This window comes from Miniopterus schreibersii (genome assembly GCF_964146895.1).
Source record: "Miniopterus schreibersii genome assembly, chromosome: 8".
NCBI classification, from domain to species: domain Eukaryota; kingdom Metazoa; phylum Chordata; class Mammalia; order Chiroptera; family Miniopteridae; genus Miniopterus; species Miniopterus schreibersii.
In genome coordinates this window covers 21,833,639-21,844,478 of record NC_138109.1, presented here as the reverse complement: position 1 = coordinate 21,844,478, position 10,840 = coordinate 21,833,639, and the positions used below count along the sequence as shown (strand labels likewise).

The following is a 10,840-nucleotide window of genomic DNA, read 5'->3' as shown; positions in this document are numbered from 1 at the left end:
CAAGCCCTGATTTACAGCGTCTGCCAATTTCTGTGGTGTCAAGATTCCCACCACGGTCAAGTGCAAGCTACCAATGGATGTTGCTGAATACGGGGTTGGAGAGAGATGCCCTCAATCAGCTCTATAGCCATAGGCGTGCAGCACGGGGAATACAGCGAATAAGACGGTAATAGCTACGTCTGCTGGGTACTAGACTTAAAAGGGAATCACTTCCTAAGTTCTATTAATGTCTAACCACTATGCTGTACACCTGAAACTAATATGATATTGAATGTCAAAGCACAAAAGCCAGTAGGAGCCAACTCCAGCACACCACTGCCTGTAAGAGAGGTTTTATTAAACCCACTTAACAAATGAGACCACACAGAAAAGCACTCGGGCTGAAATCCATTTCTTTATAATTTTCTAAAGTCTGCATTCTCTCCACAGCTCCATGTTCCCCGAACCAGAGGTGATGTGGGAGCCACGATCACTGATTTCTAATCTCTGAAGGACGGTAGACTCTGGAGAGGTCCTGAAGGGCAGAAGAAAACCAGTGGGTAGGTCGAGGTTCAGCTTAGGAAAACTTCCTAGACGGACGGCTCTGGGAAGCCAGCATCCAGCTGTGCCTGGCACATAGTAGGTGCTCAATAAATAATGAATGAATAAATAAATGCAAGAAAAAGCCTTCACATGCATGTTCCATTGATACCTCCAACTCACCTAATCCATTACAGAATTCATCATCTTTCCCCCAAAATCCTATCCCCCCTCCTGTGTTTCTTGCCTCAGTGGGTATCACCAAGCCAGCAACCCGGGAGTTCTTGACTCTCCCTCCCACTCAGCCTCCACATCCAATCAATCACCAAGTCCTATCCATTCCACACCCTAGTCTCTCTGGAACAGACGCTGTCCTCAACATAGCCACTCTGCTCCCTGCCTCAGACGTCACCACCTCTCACCACGCTCACACCAGAGCTTCCTAACTGGTCTTACCGCACTCGTTCCTGGCCTGGACCCACTTCCAGCCCCCGTCTAATCCATCAGCAAGGAAGCTGCCAAAGTGATCTTTCAAAACTGCCCCTCTGAGTGTGTCCCATCCCTTCAATGGCTTCCCATGGCCCAGAGGATGGAATCAAAGCCCTTGTTCGTCCAAGGTCTGGCCCATCTCCCTCACCCGTTTGACCACTTAGCTCTTCCTCCACCCACGTTGTTATTTACTCTTCGACCCCACCAAGCAAACGTCCTGCCTCCATTCGTGCCTTTGCTCAAGCTACACTCTCTGCCTGAAATGCCCTTTCTTCTCTTTTCCATCTCCCTTCCCTTCACCTCCAAAACAAATATTCACCCTTTCAGACATAACGTAAGACGGCTCAGTAGATGATTCCTTTTAGCACTAACGTTTCATGACTCTACTGATAAGAAGGCCTTCTGGATTCTACAGTCACCTTCTCTCTTCATGGGACCCTGTAAGGATCATTAGGGATCCTCTGGTTCAACTCCATCATTTTACAGACAATCTAAGACCCTGAGAGGGAAAGGGACTTGACCAAGATCATACGGCAAGTCTGTGGCAGAGCCAGGCCAAGACCCAGACACCTGCCTCCCAGCTCAGGGCTCTTTCCCTGCAACACACTCTCCAACCTGATCACCCCCCATCCACTTCAACACTTATGTTCAAACCATCACTGCCCCACCCCAACTTACCTCCTCACACCCAAGCCAGGCTCTCACCTTTCCTGCCTTTGCTCACTCTGCAGCAAGGCCATTCCATCTCCTCCATTCAACTTCCAGGGCCCTGCACCTCCGGGAAGCCCATCCTGGTTATCAAGCCAAACCCACCCACAGCCCACACCCTTCCCCAAGTCACCCATATTTATCAGAACCCAGCAACCGGGGCTTAGTTCACTCACAGCGGTCATTGTCTTGTATTATCTCGAGCCGGGTAGGATGTCCACTCCTCAGAGCTGGCTGGTGTCTCTGCACCTTCTTTCACATCCCCAGCTCCATACACAACTGCTCGGGTGACAAAGTAGAGCAAAAAGAGGGTCAGATAGACGGAGGCTCAAATCCCAGCTCTGTGTCCCTGACTGGCTCACCTTGATCCATTTGGGCCTCAACTTTCTTTATCTAAAAGAATGAGCTCGCCCATAGTACAGGCCCAGCACTTAGTAGGCTCTTGATGAATGACAGTTCCCTTCCCAAGTGAACCCCCAAGGCCCTTGGAGGAGGCAGCCCCTGTGGGCTGGGAGGTGAGCAGAGTCATGAACATCTCTCCTGCTCCCGCCCTCACCAGGCTATGAGCAGCCTGTGCGCAGAAACGTGGGGCGGCGCCAACCCCCTTCCCCACCCCCAACAATCTGCTTTAACCTTCCTATCACAAATGCCTTGTTTATTTCAATATCATCCGTTTTACTTTTCCGTTCCTGCAAAAAAAAAAAAAAAAAATTTACAAAAACAGATTTAAGAGGAAAAGAAGTCTTTAATGAGTAAAACTGTCTGCAGCCCTGTTTCTTTCTCAGGAAAAAGTGGCTGTGATTCTGGCATGAGAGGGAAGCTCAGCAGCTTCACTTCACCGCAGCTGCCAGGAGAAGTGCATTTCAGAGTGGAACAGAACCTCCAAATTAAACAGTACGCCTTTGAGCCAGGCGCTTCCTGTGCCGGATTCAGCTTGGCAGGTGACACCCAGCTCAGGCGGCATCCAGCCCCGCTGTGAGCAACTGCCAGGCTCTCTGTCCCTGCCCGCCGCCTGCCTGGGAGAGGCGGCCCCGCCGGGCCTGGCAGACCACTGACCAGCAGGGTAAGGGCTCTGAGACGGGAAGGAGACAGCGGGAGAGGCGGCGGGCACACCTGGCCGGTGGCCAAGGGGACCAGCACCTCTCCCGGTTTCGGAACATTCAGGGACCGGCGCTTCCTCTCCCCCAATGAGGGCAGTGTGACATAACGATCAGATCCGGGACTTGCTGCTCAAACAAAAGTTCAGAAAATCTGCAGCCTCGTTCTCTCCTTCAAAGGTGTCATTTCAGGGGGCTGCTCTGGGTGGGATCCAAGGGTCAAACTCCAGAAGTGCTCTGCTCCTCTAAGCACCACCCCCCCCCAAAAAAAAAAGCAGAGGAAGAACTGAGAAAAAAAAAAGAAAAAAAAAAAAAACAGAAAAGCACACATGACCTTCAAATATGAACAATAGTGACTGCCCCAGGGCAGAGAGCAGGCCAGGTCAGGATGGTGGTCCCCTCCCTTGTCCCAAACGTCATACCTTTATTAATGTAGCCCACTGACTCATACTGAACTTAATGGCCCATGACTACTAAATCTCTTTCTCTTGAGCTGCTGCTCCTCTCTACAGTTTTTCCTGTAGTTAAGATGGGCCCCAGCATTTGTACCTGTGACATTTCATTGTGCCATCTTGAACCCGAGCCCATTTAGATCTTTCTGGGTCCTGATTCTGCTATCTGACCTTTTCTGGGTCCTTTTTCTCTGTTTTACCCCCTCCTACTATTATAGGGCTGCATCCCTTATGTCTTCTCTGGATCTTTGGCATATATTGGTCAGAACAGGGTAGAAGGCAGAGCCCCCCAGCAGCTGCTAAAGACCTTCACAGGCTGACCTGGTTCCATTTACATGAACATTCCATGGCTGTTGTTCAGCCAGATGGGAGGCCCCTCTGTGCCCTCACAGCCATTCTCATGTCCTCAAGAGGCATGAGGGACCTGTCCTGTCTTAGGAGGCAGTGTGATATGGCAGAAAGGATCGAATAGATCCAGGCCTAAATCTCAGCCCCACTGGTCTTGGGCAAGTTATTTATCTTCCTGGAGATTCAGCTGCTCGTCTGCAAAATGGAGACTGTCACATCTAGTGCACACGCATGTGAAGATTAAGACAATGTATTGAAGTATCCAGCACACAGTAGGTGCTCAATAAATATATTCTGTTCCACTCCTGTATGGGAAAGCCCAGTTCGAGATATTTTCCCACTAACACTAATTCCCACGTTGTTAGATGCTCCCAAAGACCTGCAGAAGCTACCAAATGCAGTGAACGTGGAACACTCCTGGCAGGAAGGCCGAGCGATGTCACCAAGTCAGCGGATGATCACCGGATCCTACTGCCTCTTCCAGCTAACACCATGTTTCCTTCCTTCCCCAAGTACTGTCTAAGCTTTCTGTCTTTGCTCTGTCTGCTCCACCTCCCTTCCTGGCGCCCTAAAATCTCTTCTTTCATCCTCAGAACTCCATCAGAACTGTTCCTGGAAAGATAGGCAACTCCCTTCCTTTAAAGTAACTTTCCTCTTCACCTTGCTTTCTGTGCTTTTTCTGCATTTTGGTGATATCAGCTCCTACTGGTCCACACATGGTATTTTTATGATTAACCACATTTGGGGTGGGGGGGGTTGACACTGAAGGGAACTCTTGAAGAGGTGATAAAGTTATTCATTCATTCATTCATTCATTCATTCAATAAATCTTTATTGAACATCCACCATGCCACTGTGTGCCGGAGATTGTCCTAATAGGGGGGACACAGACATGTACAACACAGCTAAAATTCCTGCCTCATAGACCTCACGTTCTGGCAGGGAAAGAGAAACCATAAACAAAATAAAAACCCTTATCTGAGGTTTCGCTTTCCACAGTTTCAGTTATCCGTGGTCAACCATGGTCTGAAAATATTAAATGGAAAATTCCAGAAATAAACAACTTGTAAGTTTTAAATTGCACACTTTTTTTAATCACCCCTTTGTCCATCACATCCACGCTGTAAACACTCCCTGCCAGCAGCTGGACAGTCAGATAGACTGTCGTCATATGGCAGTGCCTGTGTTCAAGTCACCCTTATTTTACTTAACAATGGCCCCAAAGTGCATGAGTAGTGATGCTGGCAATTCAGATATGCCAAAGAGAAGCCAGAATGTGTATGTATGTGTAGGAAAAAGCATGGGGGGGGGGGGGCTTCAGTCCTATCCTCAGTTTCAGGCATCCTGGGGATCTTGGAATGTATCCCCCCTGGATAAGGGGGTCTACTCTAAGTGAATATATAGTGTGGTCAGTGGTGATCAATGTTACGGAGATTAAAGCAGAGGAGTAAGAAGGGGAGAGGGGTGCAAGTTCAAGCAAGGATCGAAGGCCTCCTATCCTCACCTCAATCTTTCCACTAAGCAAAACACACCCACAGAATATTTCCCAAACACACCATCACACACTCACACTAGACTCCACACAAACACAGGCGCACGGATATCCTCTCTGCTATGAAAAGTGCCCTTACACACACACACACACGCAACACGCTAGGCATGAACATGCACACAAGCACACTCAGCACACACACACACGCCCAGTTCACTCAAACCTGAGAGGAACACACCCTCAGATCACACAAAGAGACTAGAGAGTCAGAACTGGCAGAACCCTCCACAGCCAGAAGGAGCTGAAGACCAGAGAGAGGCGCCAGCTCCCCCAAGGCCAGCAGCAGGCCAGCGACACGGCGGGCAAGACTCCAGTCCCGAGTCCTTCACAATATACCATTTCCTCCCCTGTCCACACACCGTCAACCTCAGCAAAGGCACCCACACTTGTGAACGCCCACAGGTGAGCACACAGGCTTGTGCACAGGGACACACATGCAGACACACACATTCACTCACTCATTCATTCCCTCTTCCGGGCGACAGGGAGGGGTGAGATTTGGAGAGCCTCTTGCAGTTTCAGCATTGCTTGTCCACTTCACCCTCTCCTCCCCACCCCCCCACAGGTGCCAGCTGTCCAGCCGCCACATTTCCTCCTGCCCTAACCTGTGGCCAGGAGCTCTCTGGATGGTATGAGTGTGCACACAAAAGGACCATATGTGAATGGGTACACATGTGGTTTGCAGATGGGGTGGGCAGGTTTGGGGACTCTGCCATGCGTGAGCACCTTTGTGTGTGCGTGCAAGCGTGTCTGTGCACATGTGTGTGCATGCTCCCAGGAAGACAGGGAAATTTAGAATCTAAATCTGGCTTCTCCCGGGAATAAAAGCAGAGCAAAGTTCAGGTTTAAGTCACGCCACCACGGGCAGGAGGGTTCCCTGGCCTTACGTGGCTATCTGCAGTGTGCAGTGGAATGGGCTGGCAGGCGGGAGGCAGCCAGCAACCCATCAGCAGGGAGGCATTTGTTGTCTCCAGGCCCCTGGGACCTGCTATGACTGCTCCAGGAGCGGGAGACCTGGGAGTGCAGCAGCGACAATCACACTCCCGGCCCAGGTGCTGGGGATGGGGGGAGGAAGCGGGCTGGCATCCGGCTCAGGCTTCCTTGGGCTAAGGAAAAGCAGAGGGAGAAATGGCAGGAGCCCACAGGCAGGAAAAAAGCCCAGGCACTTCTTTGCCTGGATGGAGAGAGAGGGTCCAAGCAAGAGGTAACCCTGGCCCCAGGGCAGACCCCACCCTGCCAACCTCTTCACTGGCCAGGAAAACATCCTCAGGGCTCTAGGAAGTCAGAACCTTAGGCACCCCGAGTTCACCTGGCTCTCTTTTCCCTGTGACAGTCACCCGTGCCCTCCTCTCTGTCTCTCTTCCTTTCTTTTTGCTTCTGTGTGTTTGCTCTTTGTCTCTCCCTGTCTCTCTGCCTGGCATTCTTTTATGTGTGTGTCTGGCCTTCTCTCTCCATCTCTCTATTTTGCACTCTTTTTTTCAGTCCCTCTATCAACCCTAACCTCAAGACTCCCCTTTGCTGACCCCCATCACCTGTAACCTCGCTTGCAACACATCACACACCTCCCAGACATGTCAGGACCTGTGAGCCTCTCATCATTTGCAGGGGAAGGCTGGGAGACTAGAAATCCCATTTTACAGATGAGGAAACTGAGCCCCCAGAAGGCTTACCCAAGGCCACACTGTTGGCACGGCATTAAAAATCCAGGTGTGCCCTGATCAGTGTGGCTCAGTTGGTTGAATGCCGTCCCATGCACCAAGAGGTCACCGGTTCAATTCCCGGTCAGGGCACATGCCCAGGTTGTGGGCTCATTCCCCAGTAGAGGTGGGCCTCCATGTAAGAGGCAGCTGATTGATGTTTCTTTCTCTCTCTTTCTCTCTCTCTAAAATCAATAAAAATACATATTTTTTTAAAATCCAGGTGTGTTCCCACTGCATGACCAGCCTCCCATGACTCCACATCACCTGGAAGCAGGAGCAGTTCCCCCAGTACCCCAAACCCTGAAGGGAAAAGAACTTAAGAGCCCAGTGCCACAAAGCAGCTCATCCCAGCGCAACCACTAAAACTGCCTTCAATTCACAAAAGGTCCTAGAAAACATAAAGGCTGAGGTGGGAGGCATGAGGACTCTCTGTATGTCCTCCCAAGGATGCCCATCCCAGCCCCACTCTCTCCCCGAGTATGAAGTGCCTGTATGTTCCATATTCCCCAGGCCCCCTCGGGTAAATGGGCTTCCTCCTTCCTCAATAGGTGCCTTTTGAGGTCTCAGTCTTCCCATCTGTGCAATGGAGCCGAGGAGGTTGTAATGGTCACACTGCTGAGCTAGGCCCCTGCTCCAACAAACATACCTCTCCCCCTCTAGGACCCTGATCCCTAAAAGACCTCTGGCTTCAGCCACCAAGAGCCCTCAGGCGCCTCTGGAGATCGCTGTGGTTCCGTGGGCCCAAACAGGCTTTGCCCACATAGGTAGCTGGGCGGCAACGATGAAGCCACAGGCCCAGAGACAGAGCTCCATCTGCAGCGAGGTCCAGCAGCGTCCTAACGCCTCCCGGCTGCCTCGGCCCCACCGAGAGGCGTCGGCATCAACGACCCGCCAGGGCCTGCCCATATTCCTTTCTTTTCATTGCCGGCTCCGCGCGCGGTTATAGAACCAGGTCTCCACAGAGTAATTTACTGGCAGAATCTCTCCCAGAATCCAGCTTGAAACCAAGCTGTAAAAACAGCTTCGAGTGTAAATAATTCATGCAGACAATATGACTTTTTTATGTAAATTCGGTGCATTAACCCTCTATTATAATGATGGACGACAGATAGGGGCGACGTTGCCTTGGTAAGAGCTAATGGATGGCCGCCATAAATTCACTGCACATTTTATTGTGTTGCTGGAAATTGTGCCTTCAGGCAATGCTGTTTACTTTTATGTAAAACTCTAGGTTCCCTAAATATTACAAATATTTTACATCCAGCTCCTCAGCATTTGGGCTCGGCCCACAAATCAAGCTTTCTCCATGTGAGTTGTAATTAAAGGTTTGTTGTTTTTTATTTTTTTTCCTGGGACAATTATCTCCTACTATAAAGAGAAATATTTTTCCCCTTTAGATGTTCCGTCATTGACTTATTAACAAATCCTTTGAAGAAGGAGGTTGTCAGCGACTCGCTGTGATACTTGGCACGAGTGGGTCGCAGGAGAAGGGGCGCTGTGGGTACAAGAGCTTGGTGGCTGGCTTTTATGTCTCGCCGCCGCTCCGGTTTATTTACACATATGATATTCTGGGTCTTCCTCCCCCCTCTTCCTTTCTATAATTCATGACCACTTTAGCAGGGTAATTCCTCCAACCACCTTTGCAAGAGATTGGCCCCTTGCAAGCTCCCTGCCGGTGCTCCCCCTGGGATATAGACAGCTGGGCCTTATGCCCAAGAGGGTCAGAAGTGGAGCCTTCACAGCTGGCTGCCCATTCACAAGCCAATTCCTCCCTCCTTGCCCCACACCGCTCGCATGGCCAGAGCACCTTGCGGGGCGTAGGGGGGGTCCTGCATTGATTCTCCTCCAATCCAAAGTGCGGGCAGTGCCTTGGCCCAGTCCCTGCCCAAGCAGCAGTCACGAAGATGCCACTGAGTCTTGCACGAGGTCTGGGGAGAGGAAGGCAGAGCACCTCAGAAGCTTCTTAAGGAAGGGAGGCAACAGCTGGAGCAGCAGCCCTCTTTAAAAATAATCCTCACATTTGTTTATTATTGTCATTAATATTAATGGCCACGCTGTTAATATTCATATAGCTGCATTAATATCATCCAGGAGCACCTGGGATCTCTAAGCACTCCGAATGGCATGTGGATGCTGCCTTCAGGGCCCCGCCTCTCTGCAGGTCACTCCCCACGGGCATGACACCCATCCTACACAGGTTGCAAACCACCCTCCTCTCTGACTGGCACCTGCTTTTGGAAACCCACAGCCACACAGATCCAGAGCCACCTCTAAGTCACCTTTGCCGGGAGGATGGGACTATGGGCCAGGGACCCTGGACATTTCCTGCTTCTCCAAGGGGCACAGGAAGGTGTCTGATAAAGGTGACTTAAGAAAGAAAGATAGCTCGTTTCCCTACAACAGCTCAATTTCCTGTAGAGTCGGAAAGGACACTTTGGTTAAAAACAAAGATGAGATATCACTTTTCACTAGATTGGCAACAATAATTATAATGATAATGATAACAGCAGCGACCAGCTCGCTTCCTGTGGGCAAGTGCTATGCTTAACCCCCCTCACCTACCCTTACCAAATCTTCATGACAACCCCCCATATGCCCGCTATGGGATTGTAAATTCATAAAACCTTTGTGGAAAGTGATTTATAATATGTGACTAAGTGCGATCTGCTTACCCTCTGACCCAACAATTTTATTTTTAGGAATTTTCTGTGTGTTAACAATGGAAGCACTTCTCCAAGTGAAATCCTCTTTCGGTTCCTCTCTCTGCCCACCCATCTTCCCCTTTCCATCCCCTGACCCTGACTCATCTGTCAACCTGAATGTTACCTCGTCAGAGAAGCCCTCCCTGCCTCCCACATCTAAGTTACCTTCCCTTTTCTTACTCTCTCATAGCCTGTAGTTTTCTTCGTAATATGGGTACTTTCCCTTTGTACTCCATATCACCTGTTTCTTGGACAGCTATCTGTGTGAATGCTTAAGACATAAATCCATTGCAAAAAGTTGCTGTCTGGACTGCTGGCAGGGGCTGGATGTCCTGTCTTCCCATTACATCAAAAAACTCTATAGAAGCAGGGACGGACCATGTTGTTTCATTTATTATTTCTGTCCCCAACCTGGCACTAGGCTGGTATGTAGAATATACTCCATAAACATTTATAGCTTGAATGAATGAATGAATGAAATACACAAAGATATATGTACAATGATGTTGGCTGCAAGGATGTTTATAAGAGCAAAACAATTGGGAAAACACGTATGGCCATCGGCTGGGGGCTGGGTGAGGTTTAGCCATACACACAATGCAGGCATTAAAACCACAAGGTGGATCTATATGTACTGACATGAAGGATGTCCGTGACATATTGCTGAGTGGGGAAGAAAACAGGTGACAGAACAGCGTGTGCCGTCTGATCTCGCTCAGGGTGGAACTGCATGCATGGAATCTATTTGTGTGTATTTATGCGCTGAGAGAAGCCTGGAAGGACGTTCACCAAAATGTTATGTGGTTATCCCTGGATGGCAAAATCCGAGGGGATTTTTACATTTTTCTTTGAACTTTTCCATATTGTCTGAATTTTTTGCAGTGAGCATATGTATCCCTTTTTTACAAAATGATAAAGCTGCTTTCAAAAGAAAAAATAGTATAGGAACATTGGGAAAGGAGGGGAGGTGCCTTGCGAGGGGTTCATCCTGAGGCCAGGTGAACGGGACAGAAGCTGAGCCCCAGGGGCCCGGGGCTGTCTCCCCTCTGCACGGACTGGGCACCTGCCTGGCTACAGGGGAGGGGTCAGGGCCGGGCCCCTGCCCCATCCTTTCTGCAGGCACCTCACGCCTGTCCAGCATGGGGCTTCTAAATAGGGATTTCCACATTTGATCCTTCTGACATGCTTTACCGCCTCAGAGCTGTTTTGCAAAATTCATAGCAGTTTTCGCAGGCTCCAGGCTTCCTGGGACCAATTCCATTTTGAACAATAG

At 49.9% G+C, this 10,840-nt stretch overlaps 1 long non-coding RNA gene across 1 annotated transcript in view; it reads right to left on the bottom strand.

Annotated features, from left to right (window-relative positions):
* Nucleotides 1-317: 317 nt before the first annotated feature.
* LOC308560391 overlaps nt 318-10,840 on the bottom strand; it is a 44,564-nt gene continuing 34,041 nt past the window's right edge. Inside the window, exons 4-5 of the long non-coding RNA XR_013999328.1 lie at nt 1,893-1,995; nt 318-514 (exon numbers count right to left, since the gene is read on the bottom strand). This is a non-coding gene — a long non-coding RNA (uncharacterized lncRNA). The remainder of the gene's footprint in view (nt 515-1,892; nt 1,996-10,840) is intronic.